This window comes from Chiloscyllium punctatum, chromosome 18 (genome assembly GCF_047496795.1).
Source record: "Chiloscyllium punctatum isolate Juve2018m chromosome 18, sChiPun1.3, whole genome shotgun sequence".
Lineage (NCBI taxonomy): Eukaryota > Metazoa > Chordata > Chondrichthyes > Orectolobiformes > Hemiscylliidae > Chiloscyllium > Chiloscyllium punctatum.
The window spans coordinates 30,834,002-30,846,867 of NC_092756.1; the positions used below are offsets into that span (position 1 = coordinate 30,834,002).

At 44.2% G+C, this 12,866-nt stretch overlaps 1 non-coding gene across 1 annotated transcript; it reads right to left on the bottom strand.

Moving 5' to 3' along the window:
* Positions 1-500: 500 nt before the first annotated feature.
* Positions 501-582, bottom strand: trnas-gcu (transfer RNA serine (anticodon GCU)). Its single transcript has one exon. It is a non-coding gene; the product is annotated as a tRNA-Ser (tRNA).
* Positions 583-12,866: the final 12,284 nt, after the last annotated feature.

Consider the following 12,866-nt stretch of genomic DNA (forward strand, 5'->3'; position numbering starts at 1 on the left):
CGAGAGCAAGGGGGAATGGGCGAGACCAACGTGTCAGTCTGTCCGTGCCAATGCACGGTACCCACATTGGCAATTCTCTACTGTGCATTCACAGCCAGTTTTTTGTGTCTCTACAACCACCCCCTGCACCTTTTGAAATATCTCTAATATTTTTTGCTGTTTCCCTGCGCTCTTCCCACCATTGATGAATCACTTCTATCCAACCTGCTCCAGATTTCATATGACAAAACACTCACTAAGAAGCATTGCATGAAACATGCACTTCGCATCTCTCGTTATTTGGTTTTCCTGGATCTCTTTCATACGGTAAAAGTTCACAGCTGCTTGACTTGGAAAAGAAAACCGCGTTGGTTTTCATTATCCCATTTCAGTCTAAATTTCAATGCAGTTTAGGCAACAGGCGCAAGTTATTGTTTGAGAATTTATATTATCATCAATGCATATAAACTGGCCACCGGAGTTCCATTTCCAATAGGACAGCTGTGACAATCCAACCAGAGTGATGAGAGTGGGGCTCGAACCCACGCGTGCAGAGCACAATGGATCAGCAGTCCATCGCCTTAACCTCTCGGCCACCTCGTTGCACTTGCCGTCCAGCCGCTAGCCTAATCTCCCAGAACATCACAACCTCATCATCTCTGGGGAATTTCCCATTCACAGCCTCCAACCTCATTGTCCATGAACCCCGCACGGCTCGATTCGACCTGCTTCCTATGACCTGCTGTCTCAGCCTGCGCCTATCCGACCCAAATCATCTCTTCCTACATCAACACCTTCCTGACTCCCCAGTCCAGGAAAGACTCACCTACGTTTGTGACACCACTTCATCTCCTTAAAGACTTTTATTTCCCTGGTCGACAACGCGTCATCTTCACCTTGGAGATCCAGTCCCTCTGCACATCCATCTGCCATGACGAAAGTCTCCAAACCCTCTGTTTTTTCATCTCACCCCATCCTAACTAGTACCCTTCCACCGACACCCTCATACACCTGGCTAAACTGGCCCTCACCCCCAACAAATTTTCAGTCCAATCTTCCCACTTCCTCCAAACCAAAGGGGTAGCCATGGGCACCCGCATGTGACCGAGCTATGCCTGCCTGTTTGTCAGATCTGTGGAATTGTCCGTCTTTCACAGTTACACTGGCACGTCTCCCCACTTGTTCCTCCGCTACATTGATGAATTCATTGGCCCCACTTCGTGCTCCCACGAGGAGGTTGAACAGTTCACCAACGTTACCAACACCTTTCACCCCGACGTCAAATTCACCTGGATCTCCTTGGCAACTTCCTTCCACTTCTTGGACCTGTCCATCACCGTCTCCAGCGAATGACTAATGACAGACATATACTACAAGCCCACCGATTCCCACAGCTACCAATACTACACCTCCTCTCACGTCAACTCGTGTAAAAACACCATCAATATTCCCAATTCCTCCGCCTCCACCACATCTGTTCCCAGGGTGACCAACTCCACTTCAGAAAGTCCCAATTGGTCTCCTTCCCACGTGGTTGACCTTGCCCTCCAGTGCATCTCCTCCACCTCAATCACCAACGCCCTTACATCCCACCCCTCCCGCAACAAGGACAGAACCGCATGGTCCTCAACTTTCATCCCACCAAACTCAGCATAAAACACATCAGACTCCACCACTTCTGTAATCTCCACACAGATCCCACTATCTGGTATATATTTCCCTCCATACCGTTATCAGCATTCCGAAAAGACCATTCCCTCCACGAGCCCCTTGTCAGGTCTACAACTCCCTATAAACCCACACCCCACGACTGGCATCTTTCCCTGCCACCGCAGGAAGGGTAAAGGCAGCGCCCACATCACTGCACTCATCTCCGTCTAAGGTCCCAAGGTATCCTTCCACTTCCGTTAGAAATTCACCTGTACAACTTACAATGTCATCTACTGCATCTGTTGAACCCAGTGTGGTCTCCTCTACATCAGGGAGACAGGGCACTTTCTTGCAGATCATTTCAGAGAACATCTTTGGGACGCCGCACCCACCAACTTCACCATCCCGTGACTGAACACTTCAACTCCCCCTCCCACTCCGTTAAAGACTTGCAGATCCTGGACCTCCTTCAGCGCCAAACCATAACCACCCAATACCTGGAGGAAGAACGCCATATGTTCCGCCTTGGGACTCTGTCACCTCACGGGATAAGTGTGGATTTGAACAGTTTCCTCATTCCCCTTGCCACAAGTCCCAAGCCTCAAACTTGGCACCGCCCTCTGGACCCATTCCATCACTGCTTCTTCTAGACTGTCATCTTCTCCCTCACCTTCATCCAACTACCGCTTTCCCAACTATCTCCGCCCAACCCTGCACCCCTACCATTTATCCCTCAGTCCCGACTCATAAGTCTTATTCATGTTGAAGGGCTATACCAGAAAAGTGGATTTTCCTGCTCCTCGGATGCTGACTGACCTGCAGTGCTTTTACATCATCACACTCCCGACTCTGATCTCCAGCATCTGTAGTCCTAACATTCTCCTAGGAATAATGAATGACCTCGGAGTGAAGATGCCCCTGATTGCAGTGATCACAGTGTGAATGAGCTTTGCGTTTATTTTGGGTGAGGGTAGCCTGGATCTGAGACGAGCGCTTAACACCCAGACAACGGGAATGGTATCAGAAAACGAAGTTACGACGGGCTGAAGTGAAGTGGAAAATTCTGTCAGAAGGTGGATCAGTACAAATGCATCATATCATTCAGACTATAAAAGACACGCAGTAGGAGGAAATCAACTTCAGTTCAGGCACAATAATAGGTAAAGTGGAAAGAAGGCAATACAACACAATGAGATGGAATGGAATTGTTTATGAGAAAGGATTAAATATTTAAGCTGTTTTACATACAGACTGTCGTCACATTGGAAAAAGGAACTTACAGTGTAAAGGCGATATTTGCCTGCGACATCACAATTCCAAGAGACACTGACATGTTATTTTCTGCATCAGCGTGGCAAAGTGAAAGCATGATCGGCCCATCAATCAGAATTCAATACTTCAAAGCTCTCCTCTGCACTGTACATCCTGTTTGCTGCTCCTGTAGTCAGATCCCAATCGCTTCACAGTGTATCTTTTTCTGATTCCTGCCTCACGTAAACACTTGAAACTGATCAAATCCCCAGTTTCCACTTTAACCCATATTTTGTAACTCCCTAGCAGACACAGGCACGAGTTACCAATTGGCCTTTTCGAGCGCTCTCACTCTGTATGACCTGAATGATAACGTGCACTGTATCTGATCCGCAGGAAACACTGCAGAAATTGTCACATCCCAGTGGACTGAGCTGCCTCCATTGATAGATCTGTCTCCATTGGTAGAGTATCATACAGTAACAGCGAACATCTTTTGATGTCATCCTCGAAGGTACTTCCGACAAAAAAGCTGAAGACGGCTGGAAACTGCTGTCGTCAGTGCGATATTCAGAGACCCAGCGGGAGCCTAGTGGCCCATAAACCAGAAATCAATGGATAAAAATATTCTTATTTTTAGAAGAATCCCATTCAGACCATCAAGTTAACACTTCCTGGGGAGAAAATAGATATGGGAGAGCGGACAGTCTCAACTGGTTCCAGCATTTACAATCTTGGTCCGTTTGACAACAAAAGCAGAAACCTGGAACTGTTTATCTTCTTTCTGAAAAACAGGCGAGTAAATTTTGAAGAGCATAGATATTTCTTCCTGGTGTCCATGAAATGATCTAGAGCAGAGTACGGTTCCCTGAGTATGGTCTGACTTCTGGGTTATGGACTGTGATATTCCGCGCACATGACCTTAACACATACAAAGTAATGACTCAGTGACAATATCTGCTGAATCGGATTCCGTGAAGAACAGAAGCCGATGGAATGAAAAGAGCAATAAGAATGGGAATGTAACAAATTATTTTCCAGACTCGAGGTGAGTGCATAGTGCTGTTTCCAGGGGTCAATATCTGTGCAAGCAGCGTTGGGTGTGATTGTACTGCATCTTTTGTATAATGGTGCAAAAACACGGAACTTTTGTGTAGAGGGGATAACTTCAAAATCCCCAAAGAGGCAAAACACACAAATGAGGTAAACAACAAAGTAACCACACAATTTGGTATTACATCATGGGGTAAATCTCCCCGCTCAAATTTCGTTCAAAATCGCTCATTATCTAATTCCTAAGACTGATATTCGAACAGTGAATGGCCAATGTCAATAAAAACTGCTCTGATCTCACAACTTCAGCATTCCATACCCACCTCCTTATGCATGTCTGGCAATAGTAATTGATCCCTCACTGTGTTACTTCAGCACACGTAGAGAAGAACTAACTATAAGAACAACAATCATGTATGTGACTGGGATTAGGTCCGATTCTGTTGCAACCAATCCATTCAGCTGTAATTGAAAATGCTTCCACCTTTCCTGTGTCGGTTATAAGTTTGCACAGCTTAGTGGTGAGTTTTCATGCACTGATTTGGACCCAGCATCCTTTCTCAGGTTGAAATAAACAGGGATATAAAGACATGATGAAAGACACGGGCAGTGTTTACTGGACTATAAACACGTCAGGAATGACACGGCCATGATGCCATGTCGTTCGAAACGATGGAAATGAGGTTTACTGGGAGATAAAGCCACTAGAAACGAAAAGAGGGGGTTTATAGGGATGGTAGCATTGAATAAGGAATAATGCGGGAGAAATCAGGAAAGACTCAGTTGTGTCCAAAATAAGTTATCCAGCTGATGTGAAGTTGTTAAGAGTAAATACGAGGGAAATTTCCTTGTTTATGTGAGTGAAAACTAGAGGTTAGAACTTCAAACCCATCGGAGCACGATAAAGAATTTTGGAGTAGGCATTATTTATTCTGAGAGTTATTGAATTTGGAGATGAATTTTGAGAAATAGAATCATTTTAGGAGCTGATTCAAGAATATTTGAAAAGCGAGTGCAGGCAGACAGGAGTGAATTAGATTGGATTAGATTAGATTAGATTAGATTAGATTAGATTAGATTAGATTAGATTAGATTAGATTAGATTACTTACAGTTTGGAAACAGGCCCAGCAGATGAACAAGTCCACACCGATCCGCTGAAGCGCAATCCACCCACACCCATTGCACTACATTTACCCCTGCCCCTAACACTACGGGCAATTTAACACAGCCAATTCACCTAACCTGCACATGTTTGGACTGTGGGAGGAAACCGGAGCACCCGGAGGAAACCCACGCAGACATGGGGAGAATTAAACAGCGACAGTCATTCTCGGCTGCCTGGATGGGGATGCAAAATTGAAGCGTTCCTGAATACGTTAACATTCATGGGAAAGAAATTGCATGACACCTGCAACAGAAATGTTAAGTATTAGAAGAGCTGGTGGAGTTGGAAGGTGCAGCAACTCATTCAACATGAAATATTATATACAGTGAATGCACTGAGCCGTTTGGTTTCGCTCTGCATTGAATGGAAGTCTGTCAGCTCAGTCCGCTGACTAACTGGTTTTTGAGAAAAGTGAGACCAACAGCGTGGGACTAATTCTCTCACTGTCTCAGGTTTCCACAAGGATCATCATCTCGCCCACTCACCTGATCTGTAATACTGTGGTGCCTCCAGTGCGCAAGATTTGGCCTGTCGATGTAAAACTTCATTATCATTACCATCTGTTGTCTTGAACATTTGGTCATAATCAACCGAAAGGGGAGTGAGTCCATTAAATACTCTTTTATCTCCGCTTGAAAAATCCTGCGTCAAGACTCAACTTTATTCCAGATGGACACTTTGTTCCTCCCTCCAGCAAAACTACTTGTCCAGATCCTTTACCAGGTTTACTGACAACAGTCAAACTCCACACAAAGAGATAAATCTAATACTTTCGATTGATTGAATGAGCTGTGCAGCTTGCAGGAAATTGAATGATATGAAGCGATTTATACAGACTTTCCCAGGATGTAATCCGGTGTTGGGTCAGCGATTTGAGGAAGGTCATCAAGCTAAAACTTCACCTCTGTTTCTCTATCCACCGATGGATATTCACCTGGGGAATATTTGCAGATTGTCTGTTCATAATTGGCATGTTTAACAAAGGCAAAACATTTCCCCACGTCAGAAACTGGAGTTTTCAAATAAAGCTACATTGCTCAACATTGTTTTCAACTGCGCTTCAGTCTGATGCTTCAATAATCCCTGGTCAATGTCAGTAACAACATCTTTGATAAGCATTGAACTTACAGCCTTGGCATGTTATACACTTTTAAGTATTCAGCGCTGACCAACTGAGTGACGAGAGCCGCAGACAGTGAAACTGTCACGTGACCTACACGAACCTTGGGAATATTCACTCAATTTCTCTACTTTTGCTGTGATTATTAGATTCCCTACAGTATGGAAACAGATCTTTCGGACCCAAAGATCCACACCAACCCTCCGAAAAGTAACCTAACCAGAACCATTTCCCCTCTGACCAATGCACTATGGGCAATTTAGAATGACCAACTCATCTGACCTGCACAATCATTGGACTGTGGGAGGAAACTCGAACACCCGGAGAAAACCCACGCAGACACGGGAAGAACGTGCAAACTCTACACAGACAGTCCACCGAGGCTGGAATCGAACTTTGGACCCTGTTGAAGCAGCAGACTAACCACTGAATCACAACACTGTGGGATCTTTGGTGGTGAAGTGCTGCCCCACTGGTACCTCAATCACTCACCTGCATCATTTCCCTGGACCATCTGGTTCTGAAATTAATGCTAATGCAGCCAAGGTGAAACTGACATGAGGTCATTGATTATTGAAGCATCAGGTTCACGAAAAGGACACAAAAGGGACACAAAAAATGTGAAAAAATAGACGACATTGAAAAATGGGATTCCATTGGCTCCTGCATTGTTAACAGGCAATGTTACCTTGCCGCTGTCGCAGGGCTTTTCCTTCAATCAGCGTCAATCGGCACTGATTTCGAATCAATGAAACTTCACAATCTTCCTTCTCAAAGTTCATACAGGTAACATGAAACATTTTGCATTCATTAATAATCTTCACCATTCCTACATCCAAGAACACGTTGCACAGTTTGCATGAATATTGAAGATGTAAGAATGTTATGCAATAATAAAAATTCAATTACAGTTTAAATTGTAAAGTAGGTAGAATGCACAGAAAGTCTGAGCATGACAAAAGTTCATGTGACCAGAACTGCAGCCCAGCAGAATGGAAAACTGTCCCTGAATCCCAATATCCACACGTTTGCTTGCTCCATGTACCCAGTTGGAAACCTGTGTGAAGGAGCTTGCAGTCTGGTAGAGCACCTGAGAGAATCCTTGACTGTCTGATCTAAAGCAACAATAGGAGCTGTCTGTTCTGGCTGTGAGAGCGGTGGTGTAAAGGGGAGGACATTGATATTCCATAGTGTCGATTCACATTGCCCTCATCATGTTAATTTTGAAAACCCACTGTAAGAAACAGCACAGAAAGAGAGGAACAGGAGGAGGCTTGTCTAAACACGTGTCCTACACACCGTTTGATATCATCATGGCTGAACAAACACGTCAATGTCTTTCCCCAGCTCATCCCACAACAACCTGTCACAAAAGGTGATAAAGTCATTTAAGCATACGAACATTTCTGTGCAACTTTGGGAGGGAAATGTGTTTAGAGACAGTTGGTTTCTGCACGAAATTTGCAGGTTTTGCGGGTGAGCATCTGATTCTGGTCTGATCATGATTCCGTAAAAACTCACAACCAAGAAGGTAAGGAATTTCCTCTGGTCAGTAGCAGGTTCGAGAACTTCCGACGACAGGAATTGGCGATGAATCAGCACAACAATCAATGATTCAGTTGAAAACTGAACTAAACTCCAATTCTGGTGAGTTTCAAACTGACAAAATTTGAATAGCGAAGTTACCAAATTTGTAGGAATCTAACACACGTTTCATTGCGCCACAGAGCTGCAATTGCTACAATTTTACTGCACCCAAAGTTGCGGTTGTCGTGGTGAAAATGTCAACAATCACCAGGAGATGCATGGAGGTTTTCAAGGAGTAGATCTTTTATTTGCAAACAAAAACCATAACATTCAGAAAACAAATTCTTGAATCCTCCCGAACCTCAGGTTCAATGGCATAGAGTCATATAGTCATTGATAAATGCAGCATGGACACAGAACTTGCTGTCCAACTTGGCCATGCCGACCAGATATCCCAACCCAATCTAGTCCCACCTGCCAGCAACTGGCCCATATTCCTCCAAATCCTTCCTATTCACAAGCCTCTTAAATGTTACAATTGTACCAGCCTCCACTACATCATCTGGCAACTCATTCCATTCACTTACCACCCTCTGTGTGAAAACGTTGTCCCCTAGGTCTCTTTTTTATCTTTCCTCTCTCAAACTAAACATATGCCCTCTAGTTATGAACTCCCCGACCCAGGGACAAAACTTTGTCTATTCATAATGTCCATGCCCCTCATAATTTTGTAAACCGCTATAAGGTGACTAACTGTGTGGAGTTTGCACGTCCTCCCCGTGTCTGCGTGGGTTTCCTCCGGGTGTTCCGGTTTCCTCCCACAGTCCAAAGATGTGCAGGTCAGGTGAATTGGTCGTGCTAAATTGCCCGTAGTGATAGGTTAGGGGTATGGGTGGGTTGCGCTTCGGTGGGGCGGTGTGGACTTGTTGGGCCGAAGGGCCTGTTTCCACACTGTAAGTAATGTAATGTAATCTAAAAAGGTCACCTTTCAGCCTTCGACTCTCCAGGGAAAACAGCCCCAGCCTGTTTAGCCGCTTCTTATACCTCAAGGTCCAACCCTGGAAACATTCTTGGAAATCTTTCTGAACCCTTCCAAGTTTCACAACATCTTTCCAATAGGAAGGAGACCAGAATTGCACGCAATATTCCAACAGTGGTCTTACCAATGTCCTGTAGAGCCGCAACATGACCTCCCAACTCCTGTTCTCAACACTCTGACCAAAGAAGGAAATCATACCAAACGCCTTCTTCACTATCTTATCTACCAGCGACTCCACTTTCAAGGAGCTATGAACCTGCACTCCAAGGTCTCTTTGTTCAGTATCACTCCCTCGGATCTTACCATTAAGTGTCTAAGTCCTGCTAACATTTGCTTTCCCAAAGTGCAGCACCTCACATGTATCTGAACTAAACTCCATCATTTCATACCTTTCCTTTAATCATTTTTTTAGCTTACCAGAATGCCCAACTGTGTTCGTCAGAATTGCCTCACTTCAGCGGTACAATAAACCAATAGTGTTAGTTCCCCTTGTTGTTCTACTTCTGTCACTATGGTTTTTTATTAATTCTACTTAATATTATTCGACTGTCACTCTTAGGTATTCGGCTGCCACCTGTGCTACAATGAACTTCCATCCCAGACTAACCTGTCATTATTAGATACTTAGCTACCCCATCTATCACAATGTTTCCCTGTTCCAAGCTGACTCTACTAACTACTGATTAGATATTTAATGTCATATCTTTCTGTCTACAAGCTTCTCAAGCAGGCTGACTGAGCTATCAATTAATTATTTAAAGTCATGTCCTTAGTATGTCTTGTCACGGCTTGTACTAAACTGCCATGATGATATTGAGTAGGCGATTCTGACGTTATTAATTGCTATTATCTCAGCCTGCCATAATAACCTTTCAGCCCAGTCTGACTCTGCTAATTGGTGTCAGAGCATTCCGCTATTCTTATCCCCTCCTGCTACACTGGCCCCATCCTACCCCAGTGACCTTTTGACGAGTGTAACATTCCGCAGACCCCTTGTAACAGATTGCCAGTAGTTTCCATGTCTTTACCCTTCCCATGCTTTCATTCTCGGTATTTTCTATACAGTGTTCGGATCTTTTATCAGATATCTGTTTAGCTTCATCCCACTTTCAGTGCCTGGTCATTATCCATGTGTGCTCTAGCTTCTCAAGTATTCGGCTAAATACTCCTGAAATGTTTTTCTGACTCATATCTTTACCACACGGTCACACAGTGAATTCCAAATAAACAACACTCTAAGAGTGAAAACGCTCTTCCTAAATCTCGCCTGAGTACCCTCTCCCTTGTGTTTAACGGAGATCCCTGGGTGTTAACTCTTCCCATAAGAAGTTTGTTCCTATCACACATACCGATCCCCTTAATGTGCACCTTAATCACTTCCTCACTCAGCCTTCTCCGCTCCCAGATAAAGAGCCTGATATATCTATATTTCACACGCCGACAGTATCGTGCTGGAAAAGTACAGCAGGTCAGGCAGCATCCGATAAGTGGGAGAATCGACGTTTCTGGCATAAGTCTTTCATCTGGAATGAGTCTTGTGGGTGGGGGCTGGGAGATAATTCGTAGGGGGTTGGAGTTGGGTGCAAGGTAGCTGGGAAAGCGAATGGTGGTTTGAGGCAGGGGAAGAGGTGATATGTCAGATGGGGAGAGATGTATGGGTCCGGAGTGTGGTGCTGAGTTTGATGCTTCAGACTGTAATAATGTGTGGTGAGGGAAAATGAGGAAGCCATTGAAATCCACATTTTCCCGTGTGGTCGCAGGGTCCCATGGCAGAATATGAGGCGTTCATCCTCCAGGCGTCAGGTGGTAACGGTTTGGTGGTGGCTTATGCCCGAAACGTCGATTGTCCTGTTCTGCAATTCACATGACAGGAGAGATGTGAATAACAAAGACTAAAAAAGGTCAAAGACTTATAGATACAGAGTTAATGGAAATAGACATAGTGCATACAGAAACCATTTGGCCAGTTGAATCTGCACTGTGCCATGGAAGATATTCACACTGCCCCACTCTATCTTTCTAAATCCGCATTTATGATGCACCTACGAAAATAGAAATTGCTCCAAAAGCTCAACGGGTCAGGCAGCATCAGTGGAGAGAAATCAGAGTTAACATTGCGAATTAAAAACAGTTCCGAGGAAGAGTCTGTTGACCTGAAACAGTCGTTCGGTTTTCCCCGAATTGCAATTCTGACTTTTGGCTCTGATTTACAACACTTACAGTCCATTTAGATTTCGTTTGTCATTGACCTGAATTGCACACCTTTGCATTGTGGGAAGGAATCGGAGCAGCCGGAGGAAACACACAAGGGTGAGAGAGAGAGCATGAGAGTGCAAATTCCACACAGTCAGTCACACAAGTCTGGAATCGAATGCGGGTTTCTAGAGCGGAAAGGTTCAGTTCTACCCACTGAGCCCTCCCAATATGCAAGGATACGTCCTGGAAGCAAATTGAACCAGATCTCACGCAGCGACATGCGGTGGTACTATCCAGGAATTTTATGCAAAAAGATGCCTATTTGGTATTACTGGAAAGTAACATTCGCTTAACTATCCGAACACTTTGTAAATTAACTTGGCCTATAGCCTCGTCTGTCTTGGCTTCGCAAAATTCATATCTGAATACTTCTGAAAGTTATGAGGATTTCTGGATCTCCAACCTTTGCATGCACTGAGTTCCATATTTCAACCAACTGCTGTTTCAAAACATTTGTCTGCGCATTCACTCGAATCTTTCCTGTTCTATCCTTAAGCCTATGCCACCTTCCCTTCACCCCGTGTTCGATCTCACCATCAAAGAGAAACGTTTATTACAGTCTACGCCATCCATATTCCTGATTATTTTGTACATCTCAATCATGTCTCCTCTCAATTTCTTCTGCTATAAGAAAAACCCCTCCAGACTATCCAATTTCTCTTTATAATTGACACTTTTCTACCCAGAGAATATCCTGGTAAATCTCTCCTGCATCATTTCCAATGCTATCATATCCGTGGTATCATGCGAATTGCAGAGCCGCAGACAATCGACGAGATAGAGCCAAATGAGCATGTGAAATAAATGATGTAGAAGTCCACAGAAAGAGGTACTTTGAAATACATTTTCTTTTCCTCAGAGCTGCCTTGTGGCCTTTTGCTGAGCCTGATGTTCCAATAATCTATGGTCCATTTTGAAAAAGCTGCGACATGAGAAATGATCTCACAACCACGGTATCGAAATGGAATGATTGTTTTGAAAATGAGGACATGGTTCTTATATGATGGTACAGAGGCGCATGAAATGCCAAAACTGGGAATGTTCCTGGTCAAACGCGGGGAGGAAGGGCATATTTGTCTCCGTTTATTACATTATTAAGATACAACAGCAGCATTAACCCGCACTGCAGATTCGCCCAGCTGAAGAGTGCTGGAGTCTTAAGCGAGGGGTCAATTAATTGAAAACATTCTCTGAAATTTTCGTTAACAATGTGCTGTTTTGTTACTTTGACAGGAAGAGCTGTTTTTAATCACATCGTCTCCAAATCTGCCTTTTGCTCCCAGTAAACACTCCAATCTAGCATACTTCACTTTCATTCCGACACAGCTGCATGACATATTCGAATTCCCTCTGTGATAATTGGAATTGACAATATCATTTTCTGAGATGTAGCAATGTAGCATGCAGTTGGTAGTGTAGTGGACACAGAGGAACAGAGAACACAGGAAATTTACAGGCCAAGAACAGACTCTTTGGACGTCGAAGCCTCAGCTGATCCACTGTCGAAACCTATCACTAAATTCCAAACCAACGGTATCCTTCTGCACCCCATCTCCTCATGCAACTTTCCAGACGCACCTGAAATGAATCTACCGTGTTTGCCTCTCCTACCTCTGCTGTTCAACACTATCCAAGTACCTACCACCCTCTGTATAAAATACTTCCAACGTCAAACTCTCTTGTACTTTTCACCTCTCATCTTGAACGTGTGACATCTCATTATTAAATCCCTCCTTGGGAAAAAGCTTATCTCTATCCACTCTGGCAATACCCTTCATGATTTTGTCGACGTCAGTCAGGTCCCCCTCAATCTCGTTTTCTTTA